This window comes from Antedon mediterranea, chromosome 1 (assembly GCF_964355755.1).
Source record: "Antedon mediterranea chromosome 1, ecAntMedi1.1, whole genome shotgun sequence".
Taxonomy (NCBI): domain Eukaryota; kingdom Metazoa; phylum Echinodermata; class Crinoidea; order Comatulida; family Antedonidae; genus Antedon; species Antedon mediterranea.
Window position 1 is genome coordinate 8,384,601 of NC_092670.1, and position 10,709 is coordinate 8,395,309.

A 10,709-nucleotide genomic window follows, 5' to 3' on the forward strand; every position below is an offset into this window, starting at 1 on the left:
AATATATAATTACTAATTGTGAAAAAGTGGATCTCCTATCAGTCCTTTGTGAAATTTAGGTTTAAAAAGTCTAAGCTGATGTCCTCGTGTATTTCTGCTTAGATTGCATCTCATTTGAAGGAAGTCTTCCTTGGCTGCACGCTCAAAATATTTTGAAAATTTTCAATCAAGTCACCATGAATTCGTCTGTCATACAGGGTTGTTAGGCCAAGAAACTTTAAACGATCTTCATGAATAAGAATGGATAGCTGGAATTTGATTTGTTGCATGACGTTGTCCTCTTCAAGTGCGTTTATGTCTTTTTGGATAAATGGATTTCATACCTGGACACAGTACGTAACGTAATGTTTGTAAATAACGTTAAAACCGTCTTTATCCATCCATGTGTATAAAGGACTTCTTAATTACTTAAGGAGTTTTATATTTGTTATCACCGTCAGCCATGATAGCATAGATGCGAAGGCCTCAAGAAGAAGTCCCCAATTACCACTCCTTCCAACCTTGATAAAGTCTAATAGTTAGGGTTTTTGAAAACAAAGACTCGATACCCAGGTTTCTCTTTCGAGATTTCTCGAAACTTCAATAAAAACTTTGTATCATTGAAATAATGAAAAAAATGTTTAAATATTTACATTATAGGGGGTCTCTGACCCAAACAAAAACATCTCGACATTAGGTCATATAGGGGGTCTCTGTTTTCGAAATTTTTCTAAAAACAAATTTCTAAATATTATTACATTATTATAGGTAATATTAATAATTTTTCTAAAAACAAATTTCTAAATATTACTGTATTACATTATTATAGGTAATATTAATATTGTAGTAAAAGACCAATCTTTTGGCACATATGGCGTTTCATACATATAACACTTGACCTATTTTTCCGACAAAAATCAAAACGATGACTGGTGGACAACATGAAAAAGACAAATTTACAACAGACTGGGAAAAGCCTATTAAAAAACTGTGTGTACTTTATAGAAATATGTGAAAACAACATTTTGAGAAAATGACACTTTTATATTTAATTTCCTATGTTTTTATGTGTAAAATTAAATGTTTATCTCATAATTACTATAATATGAAGCATCAGTTGATCTTCAGATATACCTTTTTGGATAGCTCTGATGATGTAGATGATTTTCCGTGAATAAAAAAAAATCCTATATTTTGACCTTGTTTGACCTCTTGACCACATAAACTGACCTTAAAACCCAAAACTGAAGATGGCATCCACCCCTATCGTTTTTGTCACCCCACAAAAGATACACTCAACATAGTTGCCTGCTATTAACAAAAAATTCCCCCCAAACTTTTTATAGAGGACTTTTGTGTATTTGGCCTCTCTACTATCATGTTTGCAAGATAAAATAGGCCTATATTTACGGGGCGCCGTATGGGACAATGCTAATTTTGTCGAAATATTACAATTTTGTCTACACATAATTAATTTTGTCAATACAAAATTCATTTTGTCAACACAAAATTTATTTTGTATTGACAAAATTCATTTTATGTTGACAAAATTTATTCTGTGTGGACAAAATTAATTTTGTCTTGACAAAATTCATTTTGTCTTGACAAAATTCATTTTGTCTTGACAAAATTCATTTTGTCATTTTGTCTCGACAAAATTAATTCTGTGTAAACAAAATTCATTCTGTGTAGACAAAATTAATTCTGTGTTGACAAAATTAATTCTGTGTAGACAAAATTCATTCTGTAACGACAAAATTCATTTTGTGGCGACAAAATTCATTCTGTAACGACAAAATTCATTTTGTGTAGACAAAATTAATTCTGTGTGGACAAAATTAATTCTGTGTAGACAAAATTAATTCTGTGTGGACAAAATTCATTTTGTGGCGACAAAATGTATTCTGTGTAGACAAAATTTATTCTGTGTAGACAAAATTCATTCTGTGTAGACAAAATTCATTCTGTGTAGACAAAATTCATTTTGTTGCGACAAAATTTATTTTGTCGCGACAAAAATAAATTTTGTTAGCCGAGCCTACTCAAGCGTGGGACAAAACGTTTTAACATTTAAATTAGAAGGCGGGGTTGTTATTGGAAACTCGAAGATTGACAGTTATAGGCCTACGATCAAACAGCTCACGAATATCATTTTACGACCTCCTCTACACCGGTGAACTTGAATACTTTGCGTCGAGTATAAGTACAGTTTATACTGACGTATAACAATATTATTGTATACTTAAAATTAATTCCGATTCAGCAAAACGGAACACGTAGCCCTCCCGGGTAGCCCTATATGCCTACCAATTTTGGTAATAAATATTAAAGATGGTTGAAGATTTATATCGATACCGATAATATTGATAAAGAAAATGACAACACTATTTACGATAACATCTGATAAGTTGAGTAGTAATGAAATGATTTTAGTTAATACATTTATTTTAATATAATAGTTAGTATAGGCCTATTTATTCTTATGGGAATTGCGTCGTCTATATATAGGCCTACCAAGTTAATTTGATAGGAATACTAAATTGCTAATAGGCCTAACTCAAGGGAACAAAACTATGATATATCTCTTAAGACATATTGTCTCTAATTGGAATAATAGAGATATCTTTATTGAAACGATATCTTGGTTATAACAGGGATATATCTCTATTGGAACCTAAGATCTATATTGTAAACTATAACTACATCTATTAAAAACTAAGATATTTTAGTTGCCTAAATAAATGACAGTTTGGTACGCCATAGATTATGATATTGCAAATTGTCGTTAAAAAGTTAAATTTAATTTCAAATTTACGTTTAACTATTAATTTTACTCTCGGTTGCATATTATTATATATTTACACCCTCGAAAGATATAATTCAACTTTGACCAAATAGTTATGTGGGTGTTCACACAACTGACATATGGCGCCACTCAAGTATCCATTCCCATGACAGTGTATATAATCTTTCCACCTTCTCCATGATTGATTTTATTTATTATTGCTAATTGCAAATAATTGTTTATAGGTTTACATTGTTCTTTGTACTTTTAATGTACGTATTCAGTCTTTGCCTGGCTTGATAAGATTGATGTTAAATAAAAATGCATTTTCCACTAATAAAATATGGAGTTGTATCAAGAAAGTATTGTAATTTCGGGCAGAATGGTTTTCGGTCTGGAAAGGTCATTATTACACTGTCTGGGGTGTTGATATACATCGAATGTTCGAATCGAATCGAATAGCCCCATTATTGAAGCTTTACCTGAAGAGGTCCTAGACAACTTGCGTAATCTTGGAGAAGCCCAGACCCTCAGTCAACTCAAACCAGAATGGTTTTCGGTCTGGAAAGGTCATTATTACACTGTCTGGGGTGGGTGTCACGAAACCTCAGACCACGAAAGCTAAGACCCCCTAAGACCTAAGATCACGAAAGCTAAGACCCAAGACCTAAGATTACAAATTCTAAGATATACTACAGCTTAAAAACAATTTTTGTTTATCCATACATAATTTTAAACACAGAGGTTTTATTTATTACCATAAATATAATTTAATACTACCGCAAAACACAGATAAACTCACATTATTTTCGCCCGTTGAGTAAATGTATATTTTTTCTTTACAACAAACAAACTTGACGGGTTGTTTGTTGGTATATATTTAGGATGTTTTTCTTACGCACCTGCCTTTCTTGTATTTTGACTCCAAATTTGTTTACTAACTTTATCCTGAATACCACACTTTAAAATTAGGACTTATAAGTACTTTCAGAAGGAGAAACACATAATAACAAATAAATAAATCCTTTAAATTGATGATTTTACAGACGTGTTTCTTTGTATACTGTAATGTAACTCCTCGAGCTCCCCCAAGCTCAATGTTTTTGTTTCTATGGAGCGCCAAAAGAGCAACAATAATAATACAAGTATAAAAACAGAAAGAAAACGAAACAAAAAAACTTATCATGATTTTTAAGTTAAAATTTATTTGCCAGTATTTATTTCTTCGTACTTGCATGATTATACTATTATCATTACAATTTTAATTTTACATTGTTCCATCCACACACTGTAGATGGACTCGCTCCACAGAGTTTTCAGCCCTCTATATAATTTTTGCTCTTTTGACGTTCCATAGAAACAAAAACATTGAACATGGGGTAGGCCTACCAGTGTAGTGTAGGCTAGTCATTTTGTGTGCGAGAAAAACGTCTGTAAAATCATCAATTTAAAAATGTATTTGTTACTTGTTATGTGATTCTTTTTCATGAAAGTGCCAATTCTAAGGTCTGGTCGGTTGGCAAACGTTGTTTACACTAATTATTTAATCTCTCTGCATTCTTATACAGCGCCCTCTATAATGTTCCCTATTATGTCATAATTAATCATGAATTATTCATGATTTCTGCCCACGTTCGTCCTGGAAAAAAAAATTACGCGGCCAGGTAGCCTACGTTGGCTAGGTTCAGGACTGATTGCCCATAAAACAAAACTAACGTGAGCAATCTTTTGTAGTCAGTTCTTTAAATGTTTTTTTTTTCAAATAACGGACAGCTTTCAGCATCATTATTTCTGCAATGATTATTATTGTCTTAAAGATATATTGTCCCCTGAAAAAAATGTTTTTTTTAATCTTTTTGTTGAATATGTTATTTTAATGTCACATAATAGTTATTCACTTTCACAAAAAATTGGGTCTGAAAAAAAATTATTTACCTGAAAAAATTTAAAGCAAAAAATTGTCAAATTGTCTGGAAGCCAATGAGTTTTTGGATAATTTAACTGTTTATTTTGTCTTTTTATAGTTGAAATAATTTTTTTCCCCGTTCTTTTTTCTTATGGAAGTGAACAACTTCATTAAAACTGCATAATGGCCTATTCTTTATTTTTCATGATTTTGGGAGACAATACATCTTTAATTTTAAAATAAAGTATATACATTTTATAAGATTAATAAACAATATTTTAAACGACAAAATATTAAATAGCCCCATTACTACAATTTTACTTAAGTAATAAGCAGGGCTCTAATGAAAACCATTTTCCGATTTTTTAATATAGAATACATTATAATAATAATTACTGACGACGTAGATATTAAATTGTCAAAGTATGAATACTGATCATATCTGATATTTTCAGGGGTTCCCTGATATTATAAAATAGATTAATATGATAGCAATAGAGACGGAGGCATGCTCAGCCATAATAACTTAACCAATAACAAATGTCAAAGATAGCTTCACCCTGTCTTGCCCTTTTCACGTTTAAACTCCGCCTTCTAATTTAAATATTAAAACGGAGCCTACTCAAGCGTGGGACAAAATGTTTTAAAAAACGTTTTGTCCCACGCTTGAGTAGGCTCGGCTAACAAAATTTATTTTGTCTCGACAAAATGAATTTTGTTGCAACAAAATTCATTTTGTCTACACAGAATGAATTTTGTCTACACAGAATTAATTTTGTCCACACAGAATTAATTTTGTCCACACAGAATTAATTTTGTCCACACAGAATAAATTTTGTCTACACAGAATTAATTTTGTCCACACAGAATTAATTTTGTCTACACAAAATTAATTTTGTCGTTACAGAATGAATTTTGTCGCCACAAAATGAATTTTGTCGTTACAGAATGAATTTTGTCTACACAGAATTAATTTTGTCAACACAGAATTAATTTTGTCAACACAGAATTAATTTTGTCTACACAGAATGAATTTTGTTTACACAGAATTAATTTTGTCGAGACAAAATGAATTTTGTCCACACAGAATAAATTTTTTCAACAAAAAATGAATTTTGTCAATACAAAATGAATTTTGTCAATACAAAATGAATTTTGTGTTGACAAAATGAATTTTGTATTGACAAAATTAATTATGTGTAGACAAAATTGTAATATTTCGACAAAATTAGCAATGTCCCAAACGGCGCCCCGTATATATTTGGTTGAGGACACACACCACGCCACACGACACGTGGTGTGAGGAGAATAGTAGAGACACATGTGACATACACATTTCAACGGGTTGATTTCACCAAAGATAGTGTTTGATTTCACTGTAAAGATAATGTACTTACAATACTAATGATTGATGAATATTTAAGTTAAGGTAGCTATGCTAGTTACTATACATTATTTCTAGGTATAGGCCTCCTAGGCATGTTATTTCATGGAGTGATATTACTCAATGGTTAAGTAATTAATTTACTACCTAGCAGCTAGAATTTCGCTAGTATAGTAGTAACATGATAACCGATCAGTGCTACTGTACAGTTAGGTCGCAATTCAAATCGGCCGTGGTGTTACGTATTCGGTCGCTGCACCGCTCGACCTTCGCAGTTTCGAGGTATATTCAGAGCGTCATTTCGACGATCGAGCATTCTCTACTTCTACGGAGCGCCATTTATGCCTTTATTTACTTCCGAATTAGAAATAGTACTACGGTAACTGCTCCAGTGGACCAAATTTAGCACCGGTGGAGCACAGTGATATAAAATAGAAATAAGTCACTAATTTTAATATCTTTTCGTATGTAAATACACTGTGCTCAAGTGGACACAATTTGGCGCCAGTGAAGAGCACAGTGATATAAAATAGAAATAAGTCACTGAATTTTAATATCTTTTCGTATGTTAATAACACTGTGCTCAAGTGGACCCAATTTGGAGCCATGGGAGCACAATTATATAAAATAAAAATAATCACTGAATTTTAATATCTTTTCGTATGTTAATACACTGTGCTCAAGTGGACCCAATTTGGAGCCAGTGGAGCACAGTGATATAAAATAGAAAAAAAGTCACTGAATTTTAATATCTTTTCGTATGTTAATACACTGTGCTCAAGTGAACCCAATTTGGAGCCAGTGGAGCACAGTGATATAAAATAGAAATAAGTCACTGAATTTTAATATCTTTTCGTATGTTAATACACTGTGCTCAAGTGAACCCAATTTGGAGCCAGTGGAGCACAGTGATATAAAATAGAAATAAGTCACTGAATGTTAATATCTTTTCGTATGTTAATACACTGTGCTCAAGTGGACCTAATTTGGCGCCAGTGGAGCACAGTGATATAAAATAGAAATAAGTCACTGAATTTTAATATATTTTCGTATGTTAATACACTGTGCTCACGTGGACCCAATTTGGCGCGCGCGCCAGTGAGCACACAGTGATATAAAATAGAAAAAAGTCACTAAATTATAATATCTTTTCGTATTTCAATACACTGTGCTCAAGTGGACCCAATTTGGCACCAACGGGAGCACAGGGAAATAGTCACATACAAAAACATCGAGAAAAAATACTTCTGGAATTTAAAAATATTTCAAACTTGGTATATTTGTTCAATATCGGTTACTCCATCCGTAAACCAAAATCATGTCAGTGATTTTAATAACTTGCGTTTGCTTAAGATACGACTTACGAAAAAACATACAATTCCGACACTATACTGTATGTTAAACTCTAATAATAGGTATCCCAATGAAAGCGCACAGAGGGGTATCACTTTTGAAATATTGACGAAATTCGAAAAAGTAGTATGACTTTGATGTTAAATAAATCGTATTCAATCTTAATTAATACTTACAAAATTTATATTGTTTGAAAGTACTTGTTTTAATCTATGTATAAGTGTGTTTATAATTAAAATTAATGAATTAGTTGCCGAGAAAATGCGATTTTAAAACGGTTCTAAAATCCCGTCGAGCCGATTTCCGCGCGTTGAAAACCTCATCGGAAAATCCCCATCAGTTTTCAAAACACGATCGCACGATTACCATTGGAGCTAGCGGATTAATTTTTGTTGTATGTTATCAGGCTTTAAATAAGCTTTAATTTGATACGAAAATCGTCTTCTATAAATAGGTTTTTCGTAACGAAAAGTCAATTTTTGTGAAAAAAATCCAATTTTGATTCACCGTTTATGGAAAAATATTATGGATTTTGGTATTAAATTATAGCTAAATCTACATTGAAATCGATAAAACATAGTTTACAAACGTATTGTGCATGGTAATTGAGCGAACTACATTTTAAAATGGTGCATGAGGCGTAAATCCCGTTCAAAATTTTAAAGATGTATTGTCCCCCAAAAAATGAAAAATAAAGATGAAAAAAATCAAATTTTGAATAGACCGTTTTGTAGTTAACATAAAGTTATTCACTTCCACCGAAAAAAAATCCGAAAAAAATATTGATTTCGCTTATAAAAAAATCAAAATAAATTTACCATTTTTTCGAACTCATCGGCTCAGAAATTAGGCCGGTAGAGCTAACTCATACATATGCATGAAATGTTAATGAGCATCCACACAGCAGAGATCTGATCTAACAATGGACGATGCACGTTGTATGGTACAACAACACCACCAGAGATCGACGCGACTGTGGGTTTCCCTGGGATGGGATGGCTGATCGTATAAATATGTAAAGCTGAGCTGTTAATTTGTCGGTATGTAGGCCTAGACGGTTATTTTAAATATAATAATATATATAACGCAATAATAACTGGAAGGTAAATTAATTAACTTAGCATGGGATTTTTTCAGTTCAGGGCTAGGCCTAGAATAATTAATACATGCTGCTGCATATTACTAGGCTAGTAGCAAGCAGACTGTGACAATCGGGTCCCTGCAGAAGATGCCCAGCTAGGCATTGTACTCTTCATAGACTGGCCTAGGCTATATGCCATCAATCTTAGCTACATTCCGAAAATACAGCCAGCTTGCTGTACCATATATATTTACAGTTGAAGCTAATTTTTATGATAAAAATAAAACAAACATTTTTCAGGGAAAATGGTTGCAATACAAGCCTGAAATTGAGAACCTTCCAGCATGCAGCACTGTACAAGTAGACAGAGGGGAAAAGCCAGCTTAGCCATTTTACAACACAAACAAATGTTCTCTGTACTGTAGTAAGTCAAATATTTATTTTCTATTTTTATAAGTTATAACATTATAAGTAATGTGTTTTAATTACCATAGAAAGGTAGTATACTTATTTGACTATGTCAAAGTAAGCAATTTCACTAGCCCAATTTTGCACTAAATATGCATGATCTATTTTTTCCAGATTTTCATACTTTGCTTTTACTTTTTTTTAAGACGTTGAGCTGATGAAGACTGCAACAGAGGTCACCCAAAGACAACAATGATAGACTCGGTATTGGAATATGATTGGATATTGCAGGAAAAATATTTCTGACTCTCCTGCTGCATTCGGCCAATATGTTCTTGTCCAGCTTGGAAAATATTGTATAATTTTTTTTTTGTATTATATGTACAGTACAGTATATTATTTTGTAAACATAACATTCAATAAATAAAAAAAAACTACTAAAACAGTACACAGGATAAATTCTTCAAATTTACTTACACTTCATAATTTTACTGTAAATATTACAGTGCAAAAGGAGTTAATAAAATATATATATACAGTATCTTATTGAATTCCTGTATTGTTTTTTGTGTCAATTTGTCTACTAATTATCAATGTGTTGATTATGGCAGTAATTACGACAGCTATAGTCTTCTAAGATCGCTCACATCCATTACAAAGTGTCATTTTAATAGTAAGAAACGTTTCAATAAATTGTGAATGTTGCCACTGTACGATACATTTTATGTTTCTCACTACTTGCTCTTATTGTTCAATCAATCAACCTAAAAAAAAAAAAGAAATTTGTGTCAAAATATCTGCATAAAATGTTTATTTGCGGAATGTTAATTTGAACCTATTGCATTTGATACAGAAAATATTTTTAAAATATTGCATCAGTAAAACATCCAAAACAATAGGCCTATTTAGATTTTCTTTTTTTTTAATTTTCACTGCCGAATAGATAGTTAAAATCTTTAAAAATTAAACCAATTCATCATGATTAAAACAAAAATACATCCCTTCTGGTGGTGGTCTACTGTAGCCCTAGCTAGCAGTGTACTGCCTAGGCCTACTACACACACTACTTCTAGAGACAGAAGTAGGCAGCAGTTAGGCTACTCGAGACTGTCAGTACTAGGCCTAGTAGTAGACTAGTAGGTATAGTACAGTAGCAGCAAATTCGGGCCTAGGCCTAGCTAGGCCTCTCCTGTTAGCGAAACAAAAACTCACCTAAATGAATAAGATTCAACATCAAAGTTACCAACTGTAATTCTAACTTAGCATTCAGCTAGCTATAGTTTCCGTGTTTTCTTCAAGATTCGTCTCGCATCACTACTCGACTCTCTCGCACGCATGGCATTGCTATCGTTGTTGGCTGTTGATTTGGAAAGCGTCATCATCCACACAATGTATCCATACAATATGAATATTTATGAGCTAACTCAGGTCAAGGGTTAAATTAAACCGGAACACATTTGTCTTCCAGACAAATAGCTTCCGGTTGGTTAATTTTTGCATTAAATTGCGATTTTCCCGTGTAAAAAATTATTTTTTTCAATCCAAATTGAGGTCAAAGTGAATAACTTTTATGTGCAATTAAAATGGCCTATTCAACAAAAATATCGAAAAAAAAATTTTTTCCAGGGGGACAATACATCTTTAAAGATCCAACCATTATAATCCGGTGAATATTGTAGTGAGTAAAATATTGTACTCTAAAATACGCGCGTGTTTGTTGTGGCGTTTTCCGTTAAATACATTAATGCACCCTATCAGCGAATGGTACGTTCCATATTTTGAACACGTTGTTTAGTTTTCCTCGCTCGAGTTC

At 32.3% G+C, this 10,709-nt stretch overlaps 1 long non-coding RNA gene across 2 annotated transcripts; it reads left to right on the forward strand.

Annotated features, from left to right (window-relative positions):
* The first annotated feature begins 5,768 nt into the window (after positions 1-5,768).
* On the forward strand, positions 5,769-9,362 carry LOC140055287 (uncharacterized). Of its 2 annotated transcripts, XR_011846654.1 has the most exons (4): positions 5,769-6,059; positions 8,315-8,447; positions 8,789-8,912; positions 9,103-9,362. It is a non-coding gene; the product is annotated as an uncharacterized lncRNA (long non-coding RNA). The 2 variants fall into 2 exon arrangements; XR_011846653.1 differs by lacking the exon at positions 5,769-6,059 and having other exon boundaries at positions 7,885-8,447; positions 9,103-9,354.
* The last annotated feature ends 1,347 nt before the right edge of the window (positions 9,363-10,709 follow it).